Below are 17,042 nucleotides of genomic sequence, written 5' to 3' on the forward strand. Positions count from 1 at the left end.
GCAAAGATTGAATCAACTTAGCTTTGAATTATTTTTAGATTTTATAAAAATATAATCATAGTTCAATAAAAAAGGGAGGAAAGGTGAAAAGAAGGTATGCAAGAGTGGGCAAGATTCTGTATTAGTTGCATTAGTTAAATATTTTATATATTAAATTTGCTTTTTTTTTTTTGGCCAGAGGAGTGAAATAATTGAATTATAACCTTAAAAATGTCTTCATTTTCATATTCTCTCCCTCCTCTTTTGCACCACTCCTTTTAGAAGTATTGCTAAGGTAATTTCACAATACAAAAAAGAAAATATGATTTTAGAAGATGGAAACATTCAGCTGTGGACAGTAAAGGAAATTTTGCAGCCCCTGAAAGCTTCCCCATAACTGGATTCCCAGGAGAAATGTTACCATGGAGGGGTATTCTGTTTTATTTTGCTTGTTTTGCTATATAAACACATAATGGGAATGAGACTGGGAATTGTAACTTCAGATGGGTTTGTGGCTGCAGCTTTCAATCCTGTCACAATAGGTGTCATGGAGATGAATACAGTTGATGCCATCTTCTGTTTTCATTATCATCCAAGGGGCTGGGATCGGAAAGGACTCATTTTGTGCCATTGTCATTTCTCATTACTATCTTTGTCATGAGAGTGAATTATAACAGCCCTCCTATGCCAGCTATGGCTTTGCTTTCATTACAGACTTTCATTCTTGGGATGAAGATGGTAATAAGAATGGAATGTCGTGTAAAAACAGAGCTCACTTTCATGACACTTGGAAATTGGTGATGAAAATGGAAAATGGCAGAAAATAATTAATTCTTTTTTTGTGGCAAAAATTGTCCTGCAAACAGCATCGTGCACCAAAAGTACCCTTCCCTGTGGCAATGACAAAGCAATAAAAAGGCAAACAATGAAGAGCTGCTGGAGCAAATGAGGGATTGTGAGGCATCCATCTTGCTTGGTGCTTTGGAAACATATCTCCTAATCCTGAATAATGTAGCATCCGTTTAGCTCCAAAAGTAATGTGATAGGCAATTAGGAGCTTCTCTGTTCTCCCTTCAGTGATGTGAGCATCTCTATTACATCTTGCCAGAAAGGCACTACCAAATCTGTAGAAGCCATTAGAATTTCTATATAGAATACCTTACACACACACACACACACACACACACACACACACACACACAAAAACCACACAGATACACACACTCACACTCATACGCATGCATATACATGTCTCTATGTACATATCTTATATAATAAAAGCATCGTATGCAACTTGACCCAGAGTTGTCTGGGAGTTCAACCAGGGGGTGGGGCTGGCCAGGGGAAGGAAGGGAGGCCCTGACCAGCAGCTGGCAGCCACTAGGGACCATACCAGTGCACGAGTTTCATGCACGGGGCCTCTAGTATATGTACTATTCTACAAGTATTTAGCTGACTCAATAATAGTGGTATTAACTTTCTATTGTATATATTATTGATTGATTGATTTTTTAAAAAAAAATCAGGATCATTTACCACGCTTAAAATTACAACAATGACTGCCTTCTTTCTCAAGAAAACGAGTTCTCTGTATACAACTGGATTTCCTTTACTATTATAGTCTACTGTCAACTCCAGACACATATTCTCTCATTTAAAATAGAAGTGGGTGAGCCCCATTTACATCCACATTTTTTAACGACTGCCTTCTGTCTCTTCAAAGATTATTTTCCCACCATATCCCAACTATGATGTGTTTTTCTTTTCTACCAAGAGATCGCATCTTTTCAGAGTGAGGGTTAAAGCATGTTAATGGCAAAAAGAACTTGGTATTGAAATGGTCTTTTCATTAGACTTCATTTAAAGCATTTTATTTAATTTTATCGTTGGCCAACATAGATAACACATATTTAGTATTTATCTACTTTTGAACACATGTCATTGTTGGGAGGGGAAATAGGCATTTTAATATGCACGTTGAGCACAGAATCATTTATAAGATGGTTATTGAATACAGAAATGTTTATTGTGTGCATGTTAGTGTTTTGCATAGATTTAAGTTTGCTAAATGTTGACACAGTTGCTTACATTATATATGGATGAACTAGGGAAAGTAGGCATGAGAGACCACTTTTATGAAACGAAGTCAATTACTCTGTAAGACATCACCTGAATTTATTTGGTTCCTTTTACTTTAGAGTGGTTCATGACAAGGGCACATTTTAGATCTTGAAGTCTTTTATATTTTAAGGGGCTAGGGTGGATGAATAAAGTGGTAATTGTTAGAAAGAGGTTGGGGGAAGGTTATTTTAAACTAGTAGAATTTTTACATAGGAAATATGCTGGAATAATTTTACATAATTCTGCCAAGTCATTGACAGTGTTCTCAGTTAAAAATCTGAAATAGCAGATTATCCTAAGGTTTTTTTCTAAAGGGAGTTTTGTGTAACTGTGCTAAGGTTGTAAGTTCAGAACACTTCACCTCAGATAAGGAAAACTCATTTTAAAGTAGAGGTTACTAACCATGCTAGAAAACCCACGAGGCATTTGTTTTTAAATATCTGTCATCAGAAATTCTAACGCAGTAGAGCTATATTTTTAAAAGATTTTTAAAGAACTCTGATGTACGCCACTATTAGAAACCACTGTTTGGGAATTAATTTGTAAAATATAAACTAGCTAGATATTCACCTTTTCTATGGCTGTCTTGATACATTTTTCTCCTCTTATTTAGGATATTCTTGATGCAGTACATTCACCTGTTAAACAATTATGGGAACACCTATTATATGTCAATATTGCATTTGGAGGGGGCTAGAAATACAGATGTGACAAAGCACTCATGGCTTGTGTCCATGAAACCCACAGGGCTATAGCAAAGTTGTTCTTCATGGGTCCGCAGGCACTCTTGAGGTTATACCCTCAAGGCTCAGTGTAGAAGGAACAGGCAAAAGTGCCCATCTCCCAGTATTTCCCTGAAATGGGGATTGACTAAATACTTAACAAGCTGCTGCCTGAGGTTCCAGCTTCTAATTTCATACACTTCGAGAGGCTTCTGCGATCCACCCCCTCAGACTGGGGGAGCCAGGAGCATCCCCCTTTTCTTCCTTCTTCCTTTGGTTCTGTTTAACAATACAATCAGAAGAACAGCATGCCTCTGGTGGTATTTTGTACACACTTCCGGTGCCCAGCTGTTGAGACTGCTGCGGTGGGAAGGGCCCCTAGATTGCATAGCTCAGATAGCCAATGGGGCTTGCATTCATGAGTCCCACAGTAAGCAAAGAAGCAGTTGTTAATGGGCGTAGGAACATCATATTTCCATCCCCAAGCCTCTCATGACCCCTATTCCTTCACCACTCCTCTGACCTCCATGGCTATATACCGAGGCTCAGAACAGAGGGAGCAGATAAAAATGCCCATCTTGACTTTTCTGGTCTGACTTATTTCGCTTAGCATGATATTTTTAAGATACATCCAAGCTGCTGCAAATGGCAGTATTTAATGTTTTCTTATGGCTGATTAGTATTGCATTGTATATATGTACCACATCTTCTTTATCCAACCATCCTAGTGAGGGACACTTCTGTTGTTTCTATGCCTTGGTCACCATGAATAATGTTGCATTGAATATAGAGGGTGCATATACCTTTGCAAATATGTTTTTAAATTTTTCAGTGAGATACCCAGAAGAGGAGTTGCTAGGGCATATGGTAATTCTAGTCTTAATTTTTTGAGGAAACGTCATACTGTTTTCCATAGTGGAACCATATGATTTCACTCATATGTGGGATATAAAACTGAAAGCAATGAATTATCAAACAAGACAAACAATAACTCATAGACACAGACAATGGTGGTTACCAGAGGAAAGGGGAGAGTAGGAGGTAGTGAAGGGTAGAAGGTTTGAGCATATAATGAGGGAAGGAGATTTAACTTTGAGTGGTAAGGATATGATGCAATATACAGATGACATATCATAGAATTACATAATTGAAACCCATATAATTTCATTAGACAATGTCATCCCAATAAATTTAACTTTAAAAATGCCCATCTTTCAGTTTTGCCCTGGAAGGGGCTTAACTACATACTTTCCCAGTGGCTGCGTGAGGGTCTGGCTTCTAATCATGCCTCTGGTGATGACTGCCAAACTCCTCTGTAGGACACTGCTAGGCTTTGGCACAACCTCAACTACTGGCAGCCAGCAAGAACAAAACTGCTTGGATAACCACAGAAGTTTGAGATACAACCAGGAGCTCAAGCCAGGCTGATAAAGGATTAATATAAAAACTATACAAGGGACACATACAAGTCAATAGCAATAAATAAATAAATAAATAAATAACCCAATTGAAAAATGGACCTGAATAAATATTTTTCCAAAGAAGACATTCAAGTAGTCAACACATTCATGAAGAGGTGCTCAACATCACTAATCATCAGGGAAATGCAACTCAAAACCATAATGAAATATCACCTCATACCTGTTACTATAAAAAAGTCAAGAGATGGCAAATGCTGGGGAAGATGTGGAGAAAAGGGAACTCTTGCACGCTGCTGTTAGGAATGTAAACTGGCGCAGCCACTATGGAAAACAGTATGGAGGCTCCTCAAGAAATTGAAAGTTGAATTGCCATATAAGTTAGCAATCTATATTCTGGTTATATATCTGAAGGAAATGATAGCAGTTTCTTGAAGGATTTAGCCAAGTTATGAAGACAACTTAAGTGTCAGCTGAATGGATAAAGAAAATGTAGGATATACACATGATGGAATATTATTTAGCCTTAAAAAAGAAGGAAATCCTGCCTTCTGTGACAACAAGCATGAACCTGGAGAGCATTATACTAAGTTGAATAAGAGAAAAACAAAATACTATATGGACTTCCTTATATGTGGAATCTAAAAAAAAAAGTCAAACTCAGAAACAGAATAAAATTGTGTTTGCCAGGAATTGAGGGGTGGGGGAAATAGAGAGAGAATTATAAGGGTGGTTAAACTTTCAGTTATAAGATGAATAAGGTATATGATGATCTAATTATAACAAGGTTACTGTACTTCATAATACTGCATTGTATAACTGAAATTTTCCAACAGAGCTGACACTTACAAAAAGAAAAATAAAGGTAAATATGGGAGGTGATGGATGTGCTAACTCATTGGTGGACATCCTTTCACAATGTGTACCATGTAAAATCATCATATTGTAAACTTTAAATATTATACAAATCTATTTGTTAATTATACCCCCCAATGAAGCTGGAAAAAAAAGATATTGTTTTGGAATCCTAAATTGTTTTTAGTTGCAATTCTTAAAATGCAACATTTACAACAAAAGACAACTCCCCTTTGAAAATCAAAACTTTATATTTGAGCTCAAAAGAATGACAGATTTTATTTAAATTACATGTATACGTACTACATCAATAATCATTAGTCATTTTTAACATTTATAATTGATCAATTAATATTAACCCTTTGCACTTGCTTGCTTTTTTCTCGAGCTGCTACCGATGCTAACCGTGTCGAGTCACACTCGACATCCGAGTGCAAAAGATTAAATCAAATTAATGCTATAATCAAATTGATATTTTATTCATGATAAAATTACTTTTAAAACAATGGACAATGATGAGCACTCATATTGTCTTGAAGAGAGATAACCCTATCTAATAAAAGGGTAATATGCAAATTAATGGTCACTCCACAACAAATATGGTGGCACCCATAGCCACAAATATGGCAGCACCCATAACCACAAAGATGGCAGCATGGGCTGGAGCCATAGAGCTGGTGGCCTGGGTGGGAGGCTTGGCTTCCTTCCTCGCTGGGAAACGAAGGAAGCTAAGCCTCCTGCAGCCCAGGCTGGCAGCTGAGGGAGACATGCAGGGAGTGCAGTGGGGAGACATTCGAGGAGTGAGCGAGGTTCCCTGTCTGGGGATTCCAAATCCACCATTGGTTCCTTACACCACTGATTCCCCTCCTCTCAGGTATCCTCCACGCAAAAGCTGTTCTGTGCAAATATGTCATGTCCTTGTGGGTGAATCCTAAACTGAATGGGTGTCACATCTGGGCAATCTAACTCCCATTAGAAAAAGGACCTGGGAGGAGGGATTTAGGAATCACGAAGCCATCATGACCTGCTCGGTCTCTGGAACTGCTGTCAAACACAGGCAGTCTGAGACCCTCCCAAACACCACCTGAGCTAAACCTGAGAACCAAGATATTTTCAAGGCCCAAAGTTGATGGGGTAAGAGGGCAGGGGAGCAAAGCAAGCAGAACAGCCAACTCAACCAAAGACGCAGGAGCCTAAGATAATGCAGAGAAATGTCCTGGCCACTGATGCTCTCTGGCAGACGTGGTGCCCACACCCAGCTGGGGGGAGAGGGTGTGTACGTGCGGAATTTAAGGCCACCAGCAGAAGGGAAAGTGAAGCATGCCTAAGCATTTTTTGTACACGTCCCACAGTCGAGAAGCAGAGTCAGAATCAAGAAGCAAAGTCTTACCTCAGTGCTGGGGTGTTTAAAAGTATCTAAAAATAGCCGTTCCATCCCCGAGTCCACTGCCATGTTTGCCGCAAAGGGGAGGCACACAGAGGACTTCCGGGGAAGCCCTGTAACCTCGGGGGCAACAGCGGCTCTGGAGCAGGAGAGACTGAAGCACTTACAGTGTCCAAAGAGCTAGCTCTGCAAACCTTGGCCTATCTGGAAGCTCGGTGCTGCAGGAAGTCCCTGGCCCTGCCTTCTCCAGCGCTGCAGAGAAAGGCTGAGAGAGGACAGGCGGGTACTGTGGCTCCAGTGGTCCAAATCCTGTCATTGTCTCAGTTACCTAGCCTCTGCGCCCTCCAGGACAGCCTCAGGACCAGTGCAGAGGAGGCTTTGGAGAGGGTAGTGGTGAGGAGAATGCTTCTGACTCTGGATACCCAGTGAAACTGCTGTCAAGAGCCTTTCTAGGGCTGGCAGGAAAACGCAGCAATGAAGGAAGAAGAATGTCTCAAAACGAAGAGGTTATTTTTTTTTTTTTATCATCAACAAAATGTGAATATTACCTAAACCACAGACTTTGTGAGAATTAATTGAAATAAAATTCCAGAAATTGTATAACAGCCAGGCTGAAGTGGATAGGTTGGTTGAGCATGAGCATGGTCCTGTGCACGGAAAGGTTGCAGGTTCGATTCCAGGTCAGGGAACATACCTGGCACATACCTGGGTTTCAAGTTGGATCCCTGGTCAGGGCTCCTAAGGAAGGCAATTGAAAGGGTGTTTCTTACATTGATGTTTCTCTCTCTCTATCCCTCTATCTCCCTTCCACTCTCTCTAAAAATCAATGGAAAAATGAATTAATGCCATATCTACAAATGTGGATAATCTAAAAAGAAAAAAAAAAGAAGTAGGGGCCCTAACTGGTTTGGCTCAGTGGATAGAGCATTGGCCTGCGGACTGAAGGGTCCCAGGTTTGATTCTGATCAAGGGCATATACCTTGGTTGCAGGCACATCCCCAGTTGGGTGTGTGTAAGAGGCAGCTGATTGATGTTTCTCCCTCATCGATGTTTCTAACTCTCTATTCCTCTCCCTTCCTCTCCATGAAAAAAATCAATAAGATATATTTAGGGGAAAAAAAAAAAAAAAAAAAAAAAACAGGGTAAAAGAGGTTGAATATGTGCTGTATAATTTAAAGCATGCAAAATAATATAACTTTTTTAAAAAACACATTTTATTGATTTTTTTACAGAGAGGAAGGGAGAGAGATAGAGAGTTAGAAACACTGATGAGAGAGAAACATCAATCAGCTGCCTCCTGCACACCCCCTACTGGGGATGAGCCTGCAACCAAGGTATATGCCCTTGACCGGAATCAAACCTGGGACCCTTCAGTCTGCAGGCCGATGCTCTATCCAATGAACCAAACCGGTTAGAGCATAATATAACTTTTTAGGGGCATATATGTTATCTATACTAATAAAGGGGTAATATGCTTATTAGACCAGACATCTTTCGGACATCCATCCGGACGTCCTTCCTGACAAAGCCACGGTGGTAAGAGCTGAGGCAAAAGCTGTTAGGGGCGACCAGGCAGGCAGGGGAGGGTACTTAGGGGAGACCAGGCTGGCAGGGGAGCAGTTAGGCATTGATCACGCTGGCAGGGGAGTGGTTAGGGGGTCATCAGGCTGGCAGGCAGGCAAGCGGTTGGGAGCCAGCAGTCCTGGATTGTGAGAGGGATGTCTGACTGCTGGTTTAGGCCCAATCCCTCAGTCAGATATCCCCCAAGAGGTCCCAGATTAGAGAAGGTTCAGGTGGGGCTGAGGGACACACCCCCTATGCACGAAATTCATTTATAAAATAATTATAAAACAATGGAATGTTTCTGTATGTTTGGTTGACTTTTTTTAGTTTGTTGGTTAATTTTTTTTAGTATGTCTTATTTGTACGGCCATGACCTTAGATTTATTATTTCAATTCAAAACGGAATAAAAGATCTGAGGAAAATACTTTACCATGAGGATTTTAAAACTTGGTTCATAGAATTTTGGTTTGTGAATGGATGCATCATATGTGGAGATGATGGTTGAGAGTAGATTGAAGAGGAAAAGAGAAGCAATAAAAATGTGAAATCACTTCGGTAAAGTTTCACTGTTACTTCTACACTTTCAACTATAATAACTTTAGGGAATGAGTTACGTATTGGTCAGCCATCATTTATTTAACACAAGACCTTAAATAAAATTGATATGTTGCTTCCCTCAGTTTACATTGCATCATAAATTTTTCTATTTTGTTTGTTTCTTATTTATTGAAAGTCTGAATCAATCTCTAAGTCTTAGTCATTCACATGTTATTGGATCTTAAGGTAACTTCTATGTTTCACTATTATAAAAATTTCTGTAGTAAACATCTTTATGGGTAAAATTTTTCCTTATATACCAGATTATTTTCTTTGCATAACAGAATAAAAAAGTATGGGTGAAATGTAGGAACATACTTAAAGCTCTTGACACATATTTCCAAATTATTTCCCAAAATGTTTTGGCGGTCACAGCTGAAATAAATAGACACAATAATATTATCATTTTGATTTTCCTTCTTTTGATTTAGTCTTGGTTCATTACTGTTGAGATGTGATTTATATACAGTAAAAGTTACTTGTTTCAGTTGTACAGTTCGTTGAATTTGATAAATGTATACTGTGTGTAACCATAACCACAATCAATTAATATAATATTTCCATCACACTAAAATTTATCTTGTTTACTTATGTAGTAAGTGAAGTTCCACCTACTCTCAGTTCCTGCAAGTCACTGACTTGATTTTTGTTGCTACAATTCTGCTTCTTCCAGAATAACGGAAAAGAAAACATGGGGGTATGGAACCAATTTGACTGGCTTCTTCCACTTAGCTTCTGGGTAAGAGCACCGTGATGTTCATGTATCTTTAGTTGGTTCTTTTTTGCTTAGAAGTGTTCTATTTTATTGATGAACCACAATTTGTATATTTATTTACTGGTTAAAATTTGAATTGTTTCCATTTTTTTTGGTGATTATGAATAAAGCTGTTATGAATATTCAAGTGCAAGTCTTTGTGTAAAGATACGTTTTCAACACTTGTAAAATTACCTTGTTGTGGGATGGTTGGTTCATATGTTAAGTATATATGCAACTTTATACCACACTGTCCAACTGTTTTGTGAAGGGCCATTAGCAATAATCATTGTCACTAGCAATCTAAGGGATTTGCAAATGCTTTGCACACCCACTAGTAATATTTTTTTGCATGTGCAATTTTAGACAGTCTATAAGATATGTTGTAATATTTCACTGTGATTTAGATTTGAATTTTTCTAATGATTAATGTTAAGCATCTTTTCATGAGTTTATTTGCCATCTGTAGTTTTTTCTGTGTGTATAAAGTTTCTGTTGGAAACTTTTGTCTACTTGTATTGGGTTTTGTCTTATTGTTGTGTTTTCAGAGTTCATTTGAGAGCAGAAATTTTAATTATAAAGTACAAATTATCAAATTTTATTTTGTGGTTTGTGCCTTTGTACACTATATAAGAATGTTTACCTGCCCCAAGATTTTTTCTTATATTTTCTTCTAGAAATTGTATATTTTATAAGTTTCACATTTAAGTATGATTCATCATGTTAATCTGTTTCTTTTTTCAATTGAATTTATTGAAATGACATGGGTAATAAAATTATATATGTTTCAGGTGTACAATTTTACAATACATCATCTATAAATTGTTTGTGTATCTACCACCCCAAGAAGAGTCTCCTTCTGTTACCACTTATCCCCCCTTTATCTTTTTCTAACTCCCTCCAACCCCCAATCCCTTCCCTCTGACATTCACCATATGGTTGTATTGGTCCATGAGTCTTTTTTCTATATTTGCTTATTCCCTTCACCCATCTCCCGAAGTCCCCACCCCTCTCCCGCCTAACAGTCTGTTCTCTATCTATTTGTCTCCACTTTGTTAGTTTATTTTGCTCATTGTTTTTTTGTATGCAATGTGTGGGAAGAAAATAAATGAGTTGTTGTTTTTCTCTTTCCCCTAGCAAAATTTGTTGGAAAATGTATACTTTCACGAACTACCTTGGAACATTACAAAACCTAGCTGGTTTAGCTCAGTGGTTAGAGCATCGGCCCATGAACTGAAGGATCACTGGATTAGATTGAGGTCAAGGGCACATACCTCAGTTGCAGGCTTGATGCCTGACTCCGGTTGGGAAACATGCTCAGGAAGCAAACAATCAATCAATGTGTCTCTCTCACATTGATATTTCTCTCTTTCTGTCTCTCACCCTCCCTTCCACTCTGTCAAAAACCAATGAAAAAGTATCCTCTGGTGAGGATTAACAAATAAAAATTAATTGAGTATGAAGATGTAGGTCTATTTTGAACTATTTATATATTTCCATCAATTGATATGTCTATCCAACCACTAAAACTACACTGTCTTGATTATTGAAGCTTTATAGTAAGTCTTGAAATATGGCTTTGTGCTTTCTTCAAACTTGTTTTTCGGTTTCAATATTTGTCTGGTTAATCTAGGGCCATTGCCTTTTTTTTTTTTTTTTAAACTTATTTTATTTTTTTATTTTCACTTTTTTTTTCAATTTTTTTTATTAAGGTATTATATGTGTACATATCTTACCATTGCCACCCCCCACTCCACTCCCATAAATGCCCTCACCCCCCAGAGTTTTGCATCCATTGGTTATGCTTATATGCATGCATACAAGTCCTTTGATTGATCTCTTATCTCCCCCACCTCTCCCTAACTTTCCCCCTGTAATTTGACAGTCTGTTTGATGCTTTACTGTCTCTGTATCTGTCTTTTTTTGTTCAAGTTTATAATGTTCTTTATTATCCATAAGTGAGTGAGATCATGTGGTATTTTTCTTTCATTGACTGGCTTATTTCACTTAACATAATGTTCTCCAATTCCATCTAGGTTACTGCAAATGATGAGAATTCCTTCTTTTTTATGGCAGCATAGTATTCCATTGTGTAGATGTACCACAGTTTTCTAGGGCCATTGCCTTTCCATATAAACTAAAGAATCACCTTCCCAATATCCAAAAATAACCCTTATTGGATTGTGATCAGTATTCTTTGAATCTATATGTCAATTTGGGAAGAATTGACAACTTAGCAATGTTAAGTTTTCCAATACATGAACAGAGTGTCTCTCTCTCAATTTATTTAGATCATTTAACATTTTTCTTATCAGTGTTTTCTATTTCAAGCATAAAGTTTTTGCACATATTAGATTAGTTAGACTAATCCCTATTAAATATTTTGTTTTCTTTTTTATGATATAAATTATGAAGATTTTTACATTTATTTCAATATTCAAGTGTTCAGTACTATATATAAAAATATAATTGAGTTTTATAAATTGACCATTTTCCTATGATCTTTTTAATCTCATTTATAATTTCTAGGAGGTATTTTGTAGATTCTTTGGGATTATATTTGTATATAATCATGATGCTCTACAACTAATTTGAGTCATGTTTCTTCAAGTCTGTATGCCTTTTAATATATTTATCTTGTCTTATCACATTGGCCAGGACCTCCCACACAATGCTGCATAACAGTGGTGAGATTAGACATTCTATTATTGCTCACTACATTATGGGGAGAACACTATTCTTTTACCACTAACTATGTTGCCAGTTATGTGGTTTTCTAGATGCCCTTTATCAAATTAAGGAAGTTCTATACTAATTTCGATTGCTGAGAGATTATTTTATTTTTAATATATATTGAATTAATTATTTTTATTTCATCTGTTGGATAGTACAGTTTTCTACTGGTTTTGATATCATTAATTATAAGGATTGATTTCATACAGTTAACCAGCTTTGCACTTCAGAAATAAACATCACTAATTCATTTTATATCATTATTTTTATATGCTTCTAAATTTATTTGCTAATAATTTCTTAAAGAATTTTGCATCTTTGTTCATGTTAAAATATTGCATCATGCCAAGTTGTTATATTTTTAAATCTTTTTGTAGTGGTCTCTTTTATGTTTTCTTTTCTTATAATGTTTTAGTCTGGTTTTGGTATTAGCAGGCCCCATAACATGAGTTGAAAGTGTTCTCTCATCTTTCAGTTTTAAAAGGATTCTGTGTACAATTAAGATAATTCTTTAAATGTTTTATGGTATTCACACATTTTGTCATCTGAGCCTGGAACTTACTTTGGAGAAAGATGTTAGGCTACAAATCAAACAACTTAATAGATACCAGGCTATTATGGTCATCTCCTTCTTCATGAATGAGCTTCAGTAGTTTGTGTATTCACAGAAATGTATAAATTTCATCTGACTTATAAAATTTATTCTTATTTATAACATTCTTTTATTATCACTTTAAAATCTATAGTTATGTCCTTTCTTGTATTTTTCATATTAGTAATTTTTACCTTCTTTCTTTTTTTCTTCAGTATTTTATTTAAAGCTTTATCATTTTATTGAACTTCTAAAAGAACCCATTTTTAGATTTATTAATAGTTTCATTTAATTAATTTCTGTTTTTCATATTTCCTTCTTTTTTATTGCATTGGTTATATATTTTTTTCTTTAGGTACGTTTTAAGGTGATGACTTAGTTTAGTGTATATTTTGTTTATGTAACAAAGTAAAGTTTTATAATTAACTCTAACAAACATTAACCAAAATCAGAGACCAGGAAAGGGGAAAGGAAGAACAAGACAAAGGGAGGCTGGCATTCCTCCTTCAGAAAAGATCTCATTCTTTACATAGTATCATAGAAATTAGACTAATCAAAACTTTGTTTTATATTGAAGTATAAAATTTATAAAATTGAATATTATTGCATTAGCAAAAACAATAACTTTGTAGGTAAATTTCTAACATAAGTATAATTGCACTGTGCTCCCAAACTGTGGTAAATAAGACTTTAGTGACAAGCGTGAAACCTTTTGGCACTATTTTTTCTTATACTAGTAATTATGGTCAATCTATACATTTATTTATTTTTTAAAATTTTTTTTTAATACTCACCCAAGGATATTTTTCCATTGATTCTTTAGAGAGAGTGAAAGGAAAGGGGAATGACAGAGAAACATTGATGTGAGAGAGACTGGGCGGGTATCAAGCCTGCAACCAATGTACATGCCCTTGACAGAATTGAATCTGGGATTCTTCAGTCTACAGATTGACACTCTATGCACTGAGCCAAACAGGCTAGGGCTACACCTTTATTTTTGAAAAATTATTTCTCTGCTAGTTGTTTGATTTATCTTTGCTACTTTTGTCAAGAATTTTACAGATTCCAAAAATGGAAAAGCAGCATTCATATGGCCTTGTCAATGGAGACAAAACTGAGAGTTTGTTTCCCATTTCTGTCACTTATCACCTGAGTGACTTCTGGAAAACCACCTAACCTCTGTGTTCCTATTTATTCAACTGTAAGATGGAAATTAAAATAATAATCAGATCAGAAGATGGCAGCTGATTAAGTGGAAGCTATACTGACATTCTCCAGAACCAAACTGGAATAACAACTAAAATATAGAAAAATCACCCTGAATAACCAACTGAAGACTAGCTGGAGAGAAACTGCATAACCAAGGACATAAAGAGGAGACTGCATTGAGACTAGTTAGAAGGGTAGATGTGCAAGAGGGTTGACTGAGCTCCCACAGGCAGTAGGTGATGTTCTGGAGGCATATCTCAGCTGTGGGGAACTCCCCCTGAGAAGTCTGGGGTCCATCCCCCAAACCAGCCTCCCCAGCCCAGAGCACCAGAACTGGGAAAGGTGCCCACATAACATCAGACACGCAGTGAAGAGCACAGGGGATTCATTCTGGCAGGGGCAGACGACTAGAAAAGCATACACCCTTTGAAAGGGCCAACACACTAAATTTCATTTGCAACCGCTTCCCTTGGGATCCAGTAGTGGGAGGGCAGAGTGAACTGGAGCTCCGTGAGGAGAGTCTGGGGTAGGTGGCTCAGCAGGAAAAAGCAGAGAAGACAATCATCAGGATCCTTGTGCTGAGTCATTCCCCAATACTGCAGAAACCATCTTTCTCAGCAGAGATTTCCCATAAATGCAGCTTTTGCCTGGGGAGAAGAAATTATCCCAAACATTGGAAATCCTCTTGCCCCTGCTTTGGAGTTTACCCTCAACTGAGCTGTATAGCCTGAGGCTCATCAAATGACTGATTCTAACAATCAGCCTGCAGGCAGGGGTGGATTTCTGGGTGCTTTGAGTCTTTGACCTGCATCTAAGCTCTGTGCAAGGAAAAGCTGACCTTAGTGCACAGTTTGGTCCTTGCCATATGCATCCAGCCCCAAATGAAGGTCCCACAAGATGTGGATTGCTGATAGTTCTAAACAGGGTACTCAGGGCCAGTCACAAGCAGCATCTGACATTGGTCTGCACCAGAGACCCTTAGAAGAGCCCTCAAATCAATAAACCAAGTGGCAAGCTTCAGACAACAACAGAGAAAGATCCAATAAGCTCCACAAGCAGTACATCTAAAGGGAGATATGGGTTCTAACCCAGGCAGAGGAGAATTCTACTTTATGTGATAAGAAACTGCATGCTATGTTAGGGATTGAGTCTCACTGTCAGCCAGCCTGAGGGTCAAGCCCATGCATAAATGAGCTAATAGCAATCAAGGCTCAATTACAATAGGAGTGCCCACACAACACACCCAAGAATATTATTAGAGTACCCATGCCTGCTAATTCAGGGAGACTGTGCCACTGGGTCTCACAGGTTACCCACTACATAAGGCCACCATATTAAGACTAGGAGTCATATCAGATCTACTGATATATAGAAACAAACCCAAACAGGCAGTCAAAACAGGGAGACAAAGAAACAAGCCCAAATGAAAGAACAATAGAATTCTCCAGAAGAAGAGCTAAATCAAATAGAGATAAGAAATTTATCAGATATAGAGTTCAGAATAATGATTATAAAAATGCTCAACAGCATGAAAACATACAGAAACTACGAAAAATAACCAGTCAGAAGTGAAGAATGGCATAGCAGAAATAAAGAATACACTGGAAGGAATAAAGAGCAGATTAGAGGAAGCTGAGGATTGGATCAACAAATTAGAAAACAGGGTAGAACATCACTCAATCAGAGAACCAAAAAGAAAAAAAAACAATTAAAAAAAAGGAAGAGAGTATAAGGGAGCTGTGGCATAACATGAAATGTAACAATATCCACATTATAAAAGACACAGAAGCAGAAGAAAGTGAGCACTAGCTAGAGAACTTGCTTGAAGAAACAATGGCAGAAAACTTCCCTAACTGGATGGCAGAAAGTGTCCCACAAATTCAGGAAGCACACATAGTTCTAAGCAAGAGGAACATAAAAAGGCCCATGCCAAGACACATCATAATTAAAATGCCAAAAATTAGCCCGACCAACATGGTTTAGTGGTTGAGCATCAATCTGTAAGCCAGGAGATCACAGTTCAATTACCAGTTGGGGCATATACCACAGTTGCAGGCTTGATCCCCTGTGTGGGGCATTCATGAGGCAACTGATCAATGATTCTCTCTCATCATTCTATCTCTCTCCTTCTTTCTTTCTCTCTGAAATCAGTATATACATATAATTACAAAATGCCAAAAATTAAGAACAAATAAGTAATCTTAAAGGCAGTAAAAGAATTTCTCATCAGAAATTCCATATCCTAGAAGGAAATTGCATGAAGTATTTAAGGTAATGAAAAGCAAGGATCTGAAACCAAGGCTACTATATCAAACAAGGCTATCATTCAAAATAGATGGTGAAATAAAGAGCTTCCCAGACCAAAAAAAAAAAAAAAAAAAAAAAAGAAGAAAAAAAGAAAGAAAGAAAGAAAGAAAGAAAGAAAGAAAGAAAGAAAGAAAGAAAAAGGCTAAATGAGTTTAACAATACCAAAACAGCATTGCAAGAAATGTTAAAGGGGCTGCTATGATAATAACCTTAAATGTAAATGGATTAAATGCTCTAGTCAAAAGACATAGGGTAGCTGAATGGATAAGAAAAAATACCTTATATATGATGTCTACAAGAGAATGACCTCAGAACAAAATACATAGCATGAGGGTGAAGGGATGGAAAAAAAAATTTCCATGCAAATGGAAATGAAAAAAAAAAAAAGGGATAGCAATACTCATATCTGACAAAATGGACTTTAAAATGAAGGCCATCACAATACATAATGAAAATCACTACATAATACTAAAAAAAGGATCAATCTAACAAGAGGATGTAACTCTCATAAACATATGTACCCAATATAGCAGCACCTAAATATATGAAAAAAACTTCTGGAGGACTTTAAGGGAGAGATCCATAGCAATACAGTCATAGTAGGAAATAATGACTCTAAATGAAACACTAGATCGGATGGATTTAATTTACATTTACAGAACATTCACCCCAAAGCTTCAGAATATACATTCTTCTCAAGTGCATTTAGAGCATTTTCAAAGATAGACCGCATCTCAGGAAAACAAAACAAAACATGAAGTCTATACAAATTCAAGAAGATTAAAATCATATCAGGCATCTTCTCAG

This window comes from Eptesicus fuscus, chromosome 7 (genome assembly GCF_027574615.1).
Source record: "Eptesicus fuscus isolate TK198812 chromosome 7, DD_ASM_mEF_20220401, whole genome shotgun sequence".
In the NCBI taxonomy this organism is placed as follows: Eukaryota; Metazoa; Chordata; class Mammalia; order Chiroptera; family Vespertilionidae; genus Eptesicus; species Eptesicus fuscus.